Raw genomic sequence first — 11,914 nt, 5'->3', positions numbered from 1 at the left:
AACTAGAAATCACCACCAAGGTCCGCGGCAAGGAAATTGTGCTTTCCGAAGGCCGTCTGGCCAAGCTCTTGAAATTGACCACCATGGGTGTGTCTAACTACGACCGGAAGGGATGGATGGATACCCAAAACACGGGGTACAAGGACTATCTCGGGTACCTACTCGGGAGAGAGGACGAGTTCACCTCGGCCACGCGACCAAACTGAAAAGTGGCTATCGGCGGAGCAAAAGATATTGGTTATGATTGTGACCGATAATAAGAGCAAGGACGTAGGGAGCTTAGAGTGCACCTTTGTCTATCTCCTGAAACATAAAATCAAGTTCAACCTGCCAGCACTCATGCTAAAACACATGGAGTTTTGCAAGACAAACAACCGACTTAGCCTACGATACGGGATGATCCTAAGTTGGATCATGGAGAAAAAGGGGGTGGACCTAAGCCACACCGAGGTCAAGACCAGAAATGGAATCGTCTTTAACGCCCAGAACCTACGCCGTAATGATATCTACTGCACCGAGGGAGGACATTACCTCACCCTCGAAGAAATTTGCCAAAAACCCGAGGATGAACGAAGAGAATTGGTCGACCAATTAGACATCTCCAACAAGAAGCTCAAACGGGCAATGCAAGATTGCGGATTTCTGGAGGGAAATGAGGACCAGGAGGAGGATGACGAACCCAACCCGTCGGTGCAACCACGATCAGGAGGGAACCCAAGGGAGCAAAACGAGGGCTCAATCAATGAACGCATACTCGCACAGCTCAACCGGCAAAACCAAATCATGGAGGAAGGGTTCTCATCCTTGATCCGTACGACACGCGCACTAGATCAAAGGGTGGCAGCAATCGAGGCCACCTTGGGCACTCGCGGGGCGTCCAGCTCAGGAGCAGGACACCGAGATAGACCTAAAACCCTTCTATCACAACACCACCAGAAATCCAGTCTACCCCAGCTAGGGCAAAACGTGGGGCCACATTCCTAACCGGGAGGCCAAGATGCGGGATGCCTAGGGGTGAAAGAATGGATTAACACACCAGGCTTCGGGGACGAAGCCCCTCGTAAGGGGGGGGGGGGGGGGAGAGTTTAACACCCCGTGTTACGATCCCTAAAACCAATTAATCATTTAACCAATTACCCAAAAGAAAGAATTAAAATCACAATAATTAATTAGGAAAGGCCCACCATAGTCCATGGGCCCTTATCCCTAAACCCAATCCTTAGTCCCAAAAGGAATAGAATTAGCAAGCCTATAATATTAGTTCCTAATTAGGACTCCTAAATATATATATATAGGGGACTTAAGAGGCACCTAGAACCACCACCACAATAACGTCTCACCACCCAAAGAGCTCCAAGAATTCCCTTAGAAGAAATCAAGAAAGCAAGAAAGCTTAAAGAAAGACCCTTTATAGCCAAGGAATTAATTAAGGCTAAGAGGTAACCCATGTCTCAACAAAACCTATTTTCATAGCTATGATTCCCCTCTTAGGATTTCCCCATATTATTGTGTATTGATGATTTGTGATATTATTATTGGTGGGATGATTCCATGGCTGATCTTGATGATGGGAGGTTTTTTTTTAATTATGGTGTTCTTGATGATTATATGACGTTCTTGATGATTATATGGTGTTCTTGATGTTCTTAATGATTATATGATGTTCTTGGTATTTATATGATATTCCTACCGAATCTTGATGAATTGTGTTCTTGTTGATTTAAATATAATTAGAAACCTTGGTTATATCGTGGGATTCGTATGGTATTATTCTTGGTATATTGGGTGGGAATTCGCATGATTGGGTGTTGATTATGTTTAGAAAAGCATGATAGGTTATGTGACGTTTGTTTCTTGATTTTGATCCATTAATTGTCTACGTGTGCTATCAATTGCGTTTGAAAGTGTCTGAGCATGGTTTCGGGTTCCACAAAGGTTCCTGGGGCGTTTTTGGGGAAAAAGAGTCAGTGGGGGGAAGGTGGGGGTAGGGGACCCGCCACCTACCTGCGGCCTAGTCGGGCAACGCCGGCAGCGGGCAGCCGGCGGGCGGGCAGCTGCCCGCCGGGCACTCGCTGCCCGGAATAGTAAAACGCCGGCGGGTGACCCCTCACCCACCGGCTACCCGCTGGTTTGTACCCCTCTTCGGGATCCCGGCTTCCCCGTTTGATGTTCCCCCGACCCCCGTGGTGTCCCAACGGACTCCGTCTATCGTGCCTATGTCTAGTTGGATTTTCGGGTACCGTTCGTAGGTCGCATGAGTCTTATATATTGCATGCTAGTTGAATTGGTATCCCGTTGACCTAGGTGAAAGAAGTATGAACCCCTTAGGAATATTCTTAGTATGTGAAGGATTACGCATAGGTTTTGTTATACGTTTTCTCCCCCTTCCCAATGTGTTAGTGTGGGTTGCATGTGCTTGCTTTGTGTTATGTGTGCATGTTACCCCGATTTGGTTGAGATCAATCGGGAATAAATATTATATAGGACAAAGGTCCACTATACGTGCAGTTGAATGGGTTGAGAACCATCCCAACTGTTAACCAGGTTGGTAAAGACCGGTCAGGTATATAATTATTATATAGAGCTGCGGTTCATCGGTCGGTTGCGATCGACCCTGTAACACCCCTGATTTTCAAGACATTTAAAACTTAATAATAAAGGTAGCATCTCATTAAATTCCAAAACGTAACATAAGTGTACGGGGTGCTATGCCACACCTGGGCTAGAGAACCCAGGTGCACAGGCTGTCTAACTACTTTCCTCTAAAATATAAATGCATAATATGGCACGCAGGCCGAGAGGGAAACTATACTACTTCTACGCTCCAGTTCTAGCGCGCTCCAGTGCTCTAATCCTCTATGCCTGAAAGCCAAATATATCTGTTCAGCGAGAGATGCTGGTAACCCACTCCAACGCGTTGAAATACAATACATATAGCAATATATATATATAGATATACAAAACCATTTTGAGCATGAGAATATATCATACGAACTCTAGCCTTAAAACCGGGAATGACTCGACAGATAAGGCCAGACGCCAGCAACAGTTATAACGAGCATATGCAGTTCACAACAGATAAGGCAGATAAGGCAAAGCATAACAATAATCATAACCCAACATGAACAATCCCCAATATAAATCCCATAGTCACATTCCCCAAGGCACTCATAATCACAACTCGTCCATATCACAACACATAACACACTTCGTTGGCGCCACAGGACCAATCGCATGCCCATACATGAGGGTCAGCGCATATAGCTCTGACACGGCCCCGTAGCACCCTGCCCCGTATCGCAACGCGGAGGGGTAGATCGCAACCGACCGATGAACCGCAGCTCATCATAGTGTTTGATCGCAACCAAACAGTGGACCGCAGCTCAAGAGTGTGTGTTACCTGACTGTAGCCAGGAATTCCCATCTGACTACAGCCAGCCTCTGAACCGCAGCTCAGGAAGATGTCACCTGAGTGCAGCCAGGAATTCCCGTCTGACTACAACCAGCTTCTGGACCGCAGCCCAGGATACCGTCATCCGACTATAGCCAGGAATTCCCATCTGACTGTAGCCGGCTTCTGAACCGCAGCTCAGGATAACCAATCCGATCGCAGCCGAATTGGGGTAACACGCACACATAACACGTAGCAAGCACATGCAACCCACATTACACATTGGGAAGGGGAATAAAGCGTATAACAACCTTATGCGTGATCCTTCACATACTAAGAATAGTCCTAAGGGGTTCATACTTCTTCCACCTAGGTCAACGGGATACCAATTCAACTAGCATGCAATATAATAGACTCATAAACCTACGAACAGTACCCGAAATATCAAACTAGACATAGGCACGACAAACGGGGTCCGTTGGGACACCACGGGGATCGGGGAAACATCAAACGGGGAAGCCGGGGTCCCGAGGGGGGAAAATTCCAGCGGGTAGCCGGTGGGTGGTGGGCCACCCGCCGGAGTCACTGTTACGGGCAGCGGGTCGCCGGCGGGCAGCTGCCCGCCCGCCTGCTGCCCGCTGCCGGAACAGTGTTCTCGGCCGTGGGTAGGTGGCGGGTCCCCTACCCCCCACCTACCCCCCACTGACTCTTTCATCAAGTTTTCGTCCCGGGAACCGTTGTGGAACCCGAAACCATGCTTAGACACTTTTCAACGTAATTAACGACAACACATAGACAATTAACGGATCAAATACGATAAACGAACGGCACATAACCTATCATGCTTTTCTAATCCTAATCCACACCCAAACATGTGATTTCCCCACCCGATAACCCAAGAATAATAACATACGATACAACCTAGGGTTCTAATTATTTTTATATCAACAAGAATGCGATTCATCTTCTAATTGCAAGATTCGGTAAGAATAACACATAAACATTGAGGATGCCAATTAATCACCAAGAACATCATAATCATCAAGAACAACACATAATCATCAAAATCCCAATTAATCATCAAGAACATCATAATTATCAAGAAACTCCCAATATCGAGATTATCAAGATTCCCCATGGAATCATCAAATCAACATCAATAATAATTACCATAATTTCGCCATTCACAATAATATGGGGGAAACCCTAAGGGGAAATCATAGCTATGAAAATAGGTTTTGTTGAGACATGGGTTACCTCTTAGCCTTAATTAATTCCTTGGCTATGAAGGATCTTTCTTTAAGCTTTCTTGCTTTCTTGATTTCTTCTAAGGGGATTCTTGGAGCTCTCCTGGGGTGATGGGCGTTTATGCGTGTGGGCGTTCTGGGTGTCTCCTAAGTTCTTTATTTATATATTTAAGACTCCTAATTAGGGCCTGAATGGTATGGGTTTACTAATCCTATTCCTTATAGGATTCAGGGACTCGCTTTAGGGATAAGGGTCCATATTAATTAGAGCGGATCCTAATCACAATCTGAATAGTAAAAGGTTTACTATCTTTATTCCTAATAGACTTAAGCCTCTAATTTAGGCAAGGGTCTACGGTTCATGGTGGACCCCATTAATTAAAGGGGAACTTAACTTAATTAATCATATTTAATTATTATTAGTGGGATTAATTAAATAATTAATCCAAGATTAAAGGTCGTAACACGGGGTGTTACACTCTCCCCCCTTACAAGGGGCTTCGTCCCCGAAGCCCGGTGTCATAGTCCACCCTTTCACCCTTAGACATCTCGTAGTTCGGCCTCCTGGGTAGGAGTGTGGCCCTACGTTTGTCTTAGTTTGGGGTAGGCTGTACTTTTGGTGGCGTTGTGATAGAGAAGTTATGGGTGTACCTCGGTTTCCTGCGCTGGAACTGGGCGCCCCACGAGTGCCCAAGGCGGCCTCGATCGCTGCCACCCTCTGATCGAGTGCGCGTGTGGTGCGAATCAAGGATGAGAACCCTTCTTCCATGATTTGGTTTTGCCGGTTGAGCTGTGCGAGAATGCGCTCATTGACCGAGCTCTCGTTTTGATCCCTCGGATCCCTTCCGGATCGTGGTTGCACTGTCGGGTCGGGCTCGTTATCCTCCTCCTGTTCCTCATTTTCTTCCGTGCCTCCGCAATCTTGCATGGCCCGCTTGAGCTTTTTGTTGGAGATGTCCAACCGATCAACCAATTCTCTACGTTCCACCTCGGGTTTTTGGCAAATTTCTTCGAGGGTGAGATAGTGTCCTCCCTCGGTGTAGTAGATGTCGTTGCGGCGAAGGTTTTGGGCATTGAAAACCATACCATTGGGGGTCTTGACCTCGGTGTGGCTTAGATCCACCCCCTTTTTCTCCATAATCCAACTTAGGATCATCCCGTAGGGTAGGCTAAGCCGGTTGTTCGTTTTACAGAATTCCATGTGCTTGAGCATGAGGGCCGGCAAGTTGAACTTGATTTTGTGTTTTAGGAGGTATGCAAAGGCACACTCCAAGCTCCCCACATCCTTGCTCTTATTATTGGTGGGCAAGAGGCTATCGGTTACAATCATAACCAATATCTTTTGCTCCGCCGATAGCCATTTCCGGTGTGGTCGGGTGGCCGAGGTGAACCCATCCTCTTTCCCGAGTAAGTACCCGAGATAGTCCTTGTATCCCGTAGTTTGGGTGTCAATCCACCCTTTCCGGTCATAGTCGGACACACCCGTGAGGGTCAATTTCAAGAGCTTAGCCAAACGGCCTTCGGAAAGCACAATTTCCTTGCCGCGGACTTTGGTGGTGATTTCTACCTTGTCACCCCCGTTTGGTGGCTAGAAGGTGTTGATAGAATTCCTTTACCAATTCGGGGTATGTGTCCCCTTTGATGGCGAGATAAGTATCTAAAAGGCCTTGGTATTTAAGCATATCAACCAATTTCGGAGAAAATTGGTCGGGTTCAAGTGCTTTACCTCCGATCACGGTGTAATCGGCACTGTTCCACTCCGGGGTGCGGATTCCGAGAGGCTTCTTTGGCATCGCGATAGGTGGTACTTTTCCGGTGAATTTTTCCGGCGAGATTTCCGGCGAGGTGGGCAGCTCCGGTGCGTTTTTCCGGCGGGTGATGAGACGGCGTCTTCCGATTGCGGGGGAGGCGGCGGCGAGGCGGGGTTCACGACGAGGGGAAGGTGGCGTGGGAGTGGCGTTCGGGTGGAGGCGGCAGCGGGTCTCGGCTGGGCGAACCCCGGGCGGTTGGCGGCGGTCTCCGGCGGCTCGGTCTGAACGGCGGCGAGGCGAGTAGCGAGGCCGGGGTGCGTCCGGGCGGTGGCGGCGTCGGTGGGAGATGGTGGCTGTGGTGGGGCAGTGGGGTACGCGAGAGGGAGGGGGTGTGGGGGAAGAGAGAGAGAGAGAAGAAGAAGAAGAAGAAGAAGAAGAAGGTAGAAGAAGGGTTTTTGATTTGGGGATTTTGTGGGTTTAAGGGTTTTGGAGGGGTTTATTAAGAGGGTGTTCCCTTGTGGTTTCAAGAAACATTCATGGCTTAGTGGTTAAAGCTTTAACTTGTAGTTGAGAGGTCTAAGGTTCCATCTCTAATGGTAACATTAGTCATTCCTTGATGAGATGATTTTTGTCCTTTTCCTTGTTTCGTCTTTTAGCGGGGAAGGGTTGAGTGGATGACGTAGCTTGTGTCTTACTCGCGTAGCGGGATTGGAATTTGAACCAAAAATGAATCTTTATTCATAACACTCTCTAAGTAGCTAAGCTAAGTAGACATGATGTTCCCGAAGTAATTAAACTAAATAAGTCGTCTATACGATATAGGGAAAGATTACACGGGGTGATGGTTCATCCTAGACAGAATTCGCTTCCGGGATTTTCTTCGGCGGGGTCCGTATGGTCCTTGCCTTCGGGGTTTGGGTTTTCCCCTTCTAGGTCTTCCTCGTTTCCGAGGTCGGCTTGCGTTTGGCTCATGACGAATACCTTCCCGGGGGCGCCGTAACTCCTTTGATGGCTGGTGCCCCCGTGTCGACCCACGGTGGTGGGGCGTGGTCTTTGGGGTTGAGTGCACTGGAAGGCCTTGTGCCCTTCCTCTCCGCAATTGAAGCATCGCCAGGGGTTGCCCGCACAATCCTTGCCCCTGTGGCTTTTGTTGCATCTCGGGCAAGGGAAGCCTCTTGGACTAGCTTCGTTGTTTCCCAGGGGCGGTCTTTGGTTGGTCGGGTTGTTCGACCTTGTGCCGGTGTCGTTTCTCGTTCTTTTCACCGGCGGTGCCCCACTACCAGTGTTTCTCCTTCGCATTTGTTCCTGAACTCCGCGTTGGAGTAATTGGATTCGATAGAGATTCGCGGCACTGGAGTAAGCCTCGTTGAGGGTTCGAGGTTTGCTTACCACTAGCGCCTTTCGAGCTTCGAAGTTGAGGCCTGACACGAATCTCTCTATCTTGGTCACCTCGGTGGGGACTAGCTCTGGCGCGAAGCGTGCCAGCTCGAGGAATCGTTTATGGTATTCTATGACGGTGGCCGTTCCTTGTTTTAGATGAAGGAACTCCTCATACATGGATGCTTTCATGTGGGTTGGATAGAATCTCTCTCGTAGTCGTGTCTTGAGGTTCTCCCAATTGAATCCTGGTTCTTGTTGATAAGTGGGTCCCTCGTGGATCCACCAGAGATCGGCCTCGTGTTCGAAGTAGAACGAGGCTATCTCTACGCGGCGTTCCTCCGGGCATTCTACTACCCCAAAAATCTTATCAAGGGTTCGGATCCATTCTTCCAGGACTGCGGGATCCTCTTCTCCTAAAAACGTGGGTGGTCGGTGATTTGAAACTTGTTGGGCGACGTCTGAGTTTGCGTTTGATGGAGGTGGCGGGGGCCTGGTGTTGCGAAGGGCCGCGTCGCTTAACGCCTGCGCGACTTGTGTTAGTTGCTGTAGGGTTTGGGTCAAGGGGTCGCTGGTGGCGGGTTCCGGAGTCCTTGATTGTCTCCTGTTCGGCGCCATGCTATCGTCTTCCTGGTCGGTGTTTATAAGAGTGTGAAGTTAGAGTTTGACGCACTTCTTATGAAGTGATAAATGGGGGAGGGTTTCAGAATGAGCAAAGGCAACGTGTAGGGAAGTTATGTGTGGGTCTCACAATCTCACCGCGCGTCCTAAGATTCCTGAGTCCTATGTTCCTAAATATCTAGAGTTCAAGCTTAATGTCCTAAAGTCCGGTCTTAAGAGTCTTTCCTAGGGTCAAACTTAGGCTCTGATACCAACTGTAACACCCCTGATTTTCAAGACATTTAAAACTTAATAATAAAGGTAGCATCTCATTAAATCCCAAAACGTAACATAAGTGTACGGGGTGCTATGCCACACCTGGGCTAGAGAACCCAGGTGCACAGGCTGTCTAACTACTATCCTCTGAAATATAAATGCATAATATGGCACGCAGGCCGAGAGGGAAACTATACTACTTCTACGCTCCAGTTCTAGCGCGCTCCAGTGCTCTAATCCTCTGTGCCTGAAAGCCAAATATATCTGTTCAGCGAGAGATGCTGGTAACCCACTCCAACGCGTTGAAATACAATACATATAGCAATATATATATATATAGATATACAAAACCATTTTGAGCATGAGAATATATCCTACGAACTCTAGCTTTAAAACCGGGAATGACTCGACAGATAAGGCCAGACGCCAGCAACAGTTATAACGAGCATATGCAGTTCACAACAGATAAGGCAGATAAGGCAAAGCATAACAATAATCATAACCCAACATGAACAATCCCCAATATAAATCCCATAGTCACATTCCCCAAGGCACTCATAATCACAACTCGTCCATATCACAACACATAACACACTTCGTTGGCGCCACAGGACCAATCGCATGCCCATACATGAGGGTCAGCGCATATAGCTCTGACACGGCCCCGCAGCACCCTGCCCCGTATCGCAACACGGAGGGGTCGATCGCAACCGACCGATGAACCGCAGCTCATCATAGTGTTTGATCGCAACCAAACAGTGGACCGCAGCCCAAGAGTGTGTGTTACCTGATTGTAGCCAGGAATTCCCATCTGACTACAGCCAGCCTCTGAACCGCAGCTCAAGAAAGATGTCACCTGATTACAGCCAGGAATTCCCGTCTGACTACAACTAGCTTCTAGACCGCAGCCCAGGATACCGTCATCCGACTATAGCCAGGAATTCCCATCTGACTGTAGCCGGCTTCTGAACCGCAGCTCAGGATAACCAATCCGATCGCAGCCGAATTGGGGTAACACGCACACATAACACGTAGCAAGCACATGCAACCCACATTACACATTGGGAAGGGGAATAAAGCGTATAACAACCTTATGCGTGATCCTTCACATACTAAGAATAGTCCTAAGGGGTTCATACTTCTTCCACCTAGGTTAACGGGATACCAATTCAACTAGCATGCAATATAATAGACTCATAAACCTACGAACGGTACCCGAAATATCAAACTAGACATAGGCACGACAAACGGGGTCCGTTGGGACACCACGGGGATCGGGGAAACATCAAACGGGGAAGCCGGGGTCCCGAGGGGGGAAAATTCCAGCGGGTAGCCGGTGGGTGGTGGGCCACCCGCCGGAGTCACTGTTACGGGCAGCGGGTCGCCGGCGGGCAGCTGCCCGCCCGCCTGCTGCCCGCTGCCGGAACAGTGTTCTCGGCCGTGGGTAGGTGGCGGGTCCCCTACCCCCCACCTACCCCCCACTGACTCTTTCATCAAGTTTTCGTCCCGGGAACCGTTGTGGAACCCGAAACCATGCTTAGACACTTTTCAACGTAATTAACGACAACACATAGACAATTAACGGATCAAATACGATAAACGAACGGCACATAACCTATCATGCTTTTCTAATCCTAATCCACACCCAAACATGTGATTTCCCCACCCGATAACCCAAGAATAATAACATACGATACAACCTAGGGTTCTAATTATTTTTATATCAACAAGAATGCGATTCATCTTCTAATTGCAAGATTCGGTAAGAATAACACATAAACATTGAGGATGCCAATTAATCACCAAGAACATCATAATCATCAAGAACAACACATAATCATCAAAATCCCAATTAATCATCAAGAACATCATAATTATCAAGAAACTCCCAATATCGAGATTATCAAGATTCCCCATGGAATCATCAAATCAACATCAATAATAATTACCATAATTTCGCCATTCACAATAATATGGGGGAAACCCTAAGGGGAAATCATAGCTATGAAAATAGGTTTTGTTGAGACATGGGTTACCTCTTAGCCTTAATTAATTCCTTGGCTATGAAGGATCTTTCTTTAAGCTTTCTTGCTTTCTTGATTTCTTCTAAGGGGATTCTTGGAGCTCTCCTGGGGTGATGGGCGTTTATGCGTGTGGGCGTTCTGGGTGTCTCCTAAGTTCTTTATTTATATATTTAAGACTCCTAATTAGGGCCTGAATGGTATGGGTTTACTAATCCTATTCCTTATAGGATTCAGGGACTCGCTTTAGGGATAAGGGTCCATATTAATTTGAGCGGATCCTAATCACAATCTGAATAGTAAAAGGTTTACTATCTTTATTCCTAATAGACTTAAGCCTCTAATTTAGGCAAGGGTCTACGGTTCATGGTGGACCCCATTAATTAAAGGGGAACTTAACTTAATTAATCATATTTAATTATTATTAGCGGGATTAATTAAATAATTAATCCAAGATTAAAGGTCGTAACACGGGGTGTTACAGACCCCTCCGTATTGTGAGACGGGGCAGGGTGCTGCGGGGCCGTGTCAGAGCTATATGCGCTGACCCTCATGTATGGGCATGCGATTGGTCCTGTGGCGCCAACAAGGTGTGCTATATGATGAGATAAGAAGGATTGATGTTGTGACTGTTATGGAAACATGACCATAGGATTCTTGCTAGTAAACTATACATGTTTAATTGTGATTATTGGTTGCGTTTATTTACAACTGTGCCCTATGTCGAGAATCGTATATACTTGGTTATGACTGCAAATTGTGTGTACCCCTATTTGTCGAGTCGGTCCCCTGATTTGACAGCTAGAGTCTCTTAGGATATATCTTCATACTTCGAAATGTCTTTTCATATATCTATGTATCTATATATATGTATTGTATTTCAACGCGTTGGAGTGGGTTACCAGCATCTCTCGCTGAACAGATATATTTGGCTTTCAGACACAGAAGAATAAGTCACTGGAGCGCGCTAGATCTTGGAACGTAGAAGTGGATAGTTCCCTTTTGGCCTGCGTGCCATGTTATGCATTTACTTTGTTAAGGATATTAGTTAGTTGGCCTGTGCACCTGAGTTCTCTAGCTCAGGTGTGGCATAGCACCCCATACTCTTTATGTTACGTTTTGAATTAATGAGATTTCACCTTTATTTTATAAGTTTTAAATGTCCTGAAAATTTGGGGTGTTACACTATGCATTGGTACAAGGTTGGTAGTAACACAATTGGGAAATCATGTTATTGAGGCACAAATCCTA

Source organism: Ipomoea nil, unplaced genomic scaffold (assembly GCF_001879475.1).
Source record: "Ipomoea nil cultivar Tokyo-kokei standard unplaced genomic scaffold, Asagao_1.1 scaffold0179, whole genome shotgun sequence".
Lineage (NCBI taxonomy): Eukaryota > Viridiplantae > Streptophyta > Magnoliopsida > Solanales > Convolvulaceae > Ipomoea > Ipomoea nil.
Note: the sequence above shows the minus strand (reverse complement) of the source record.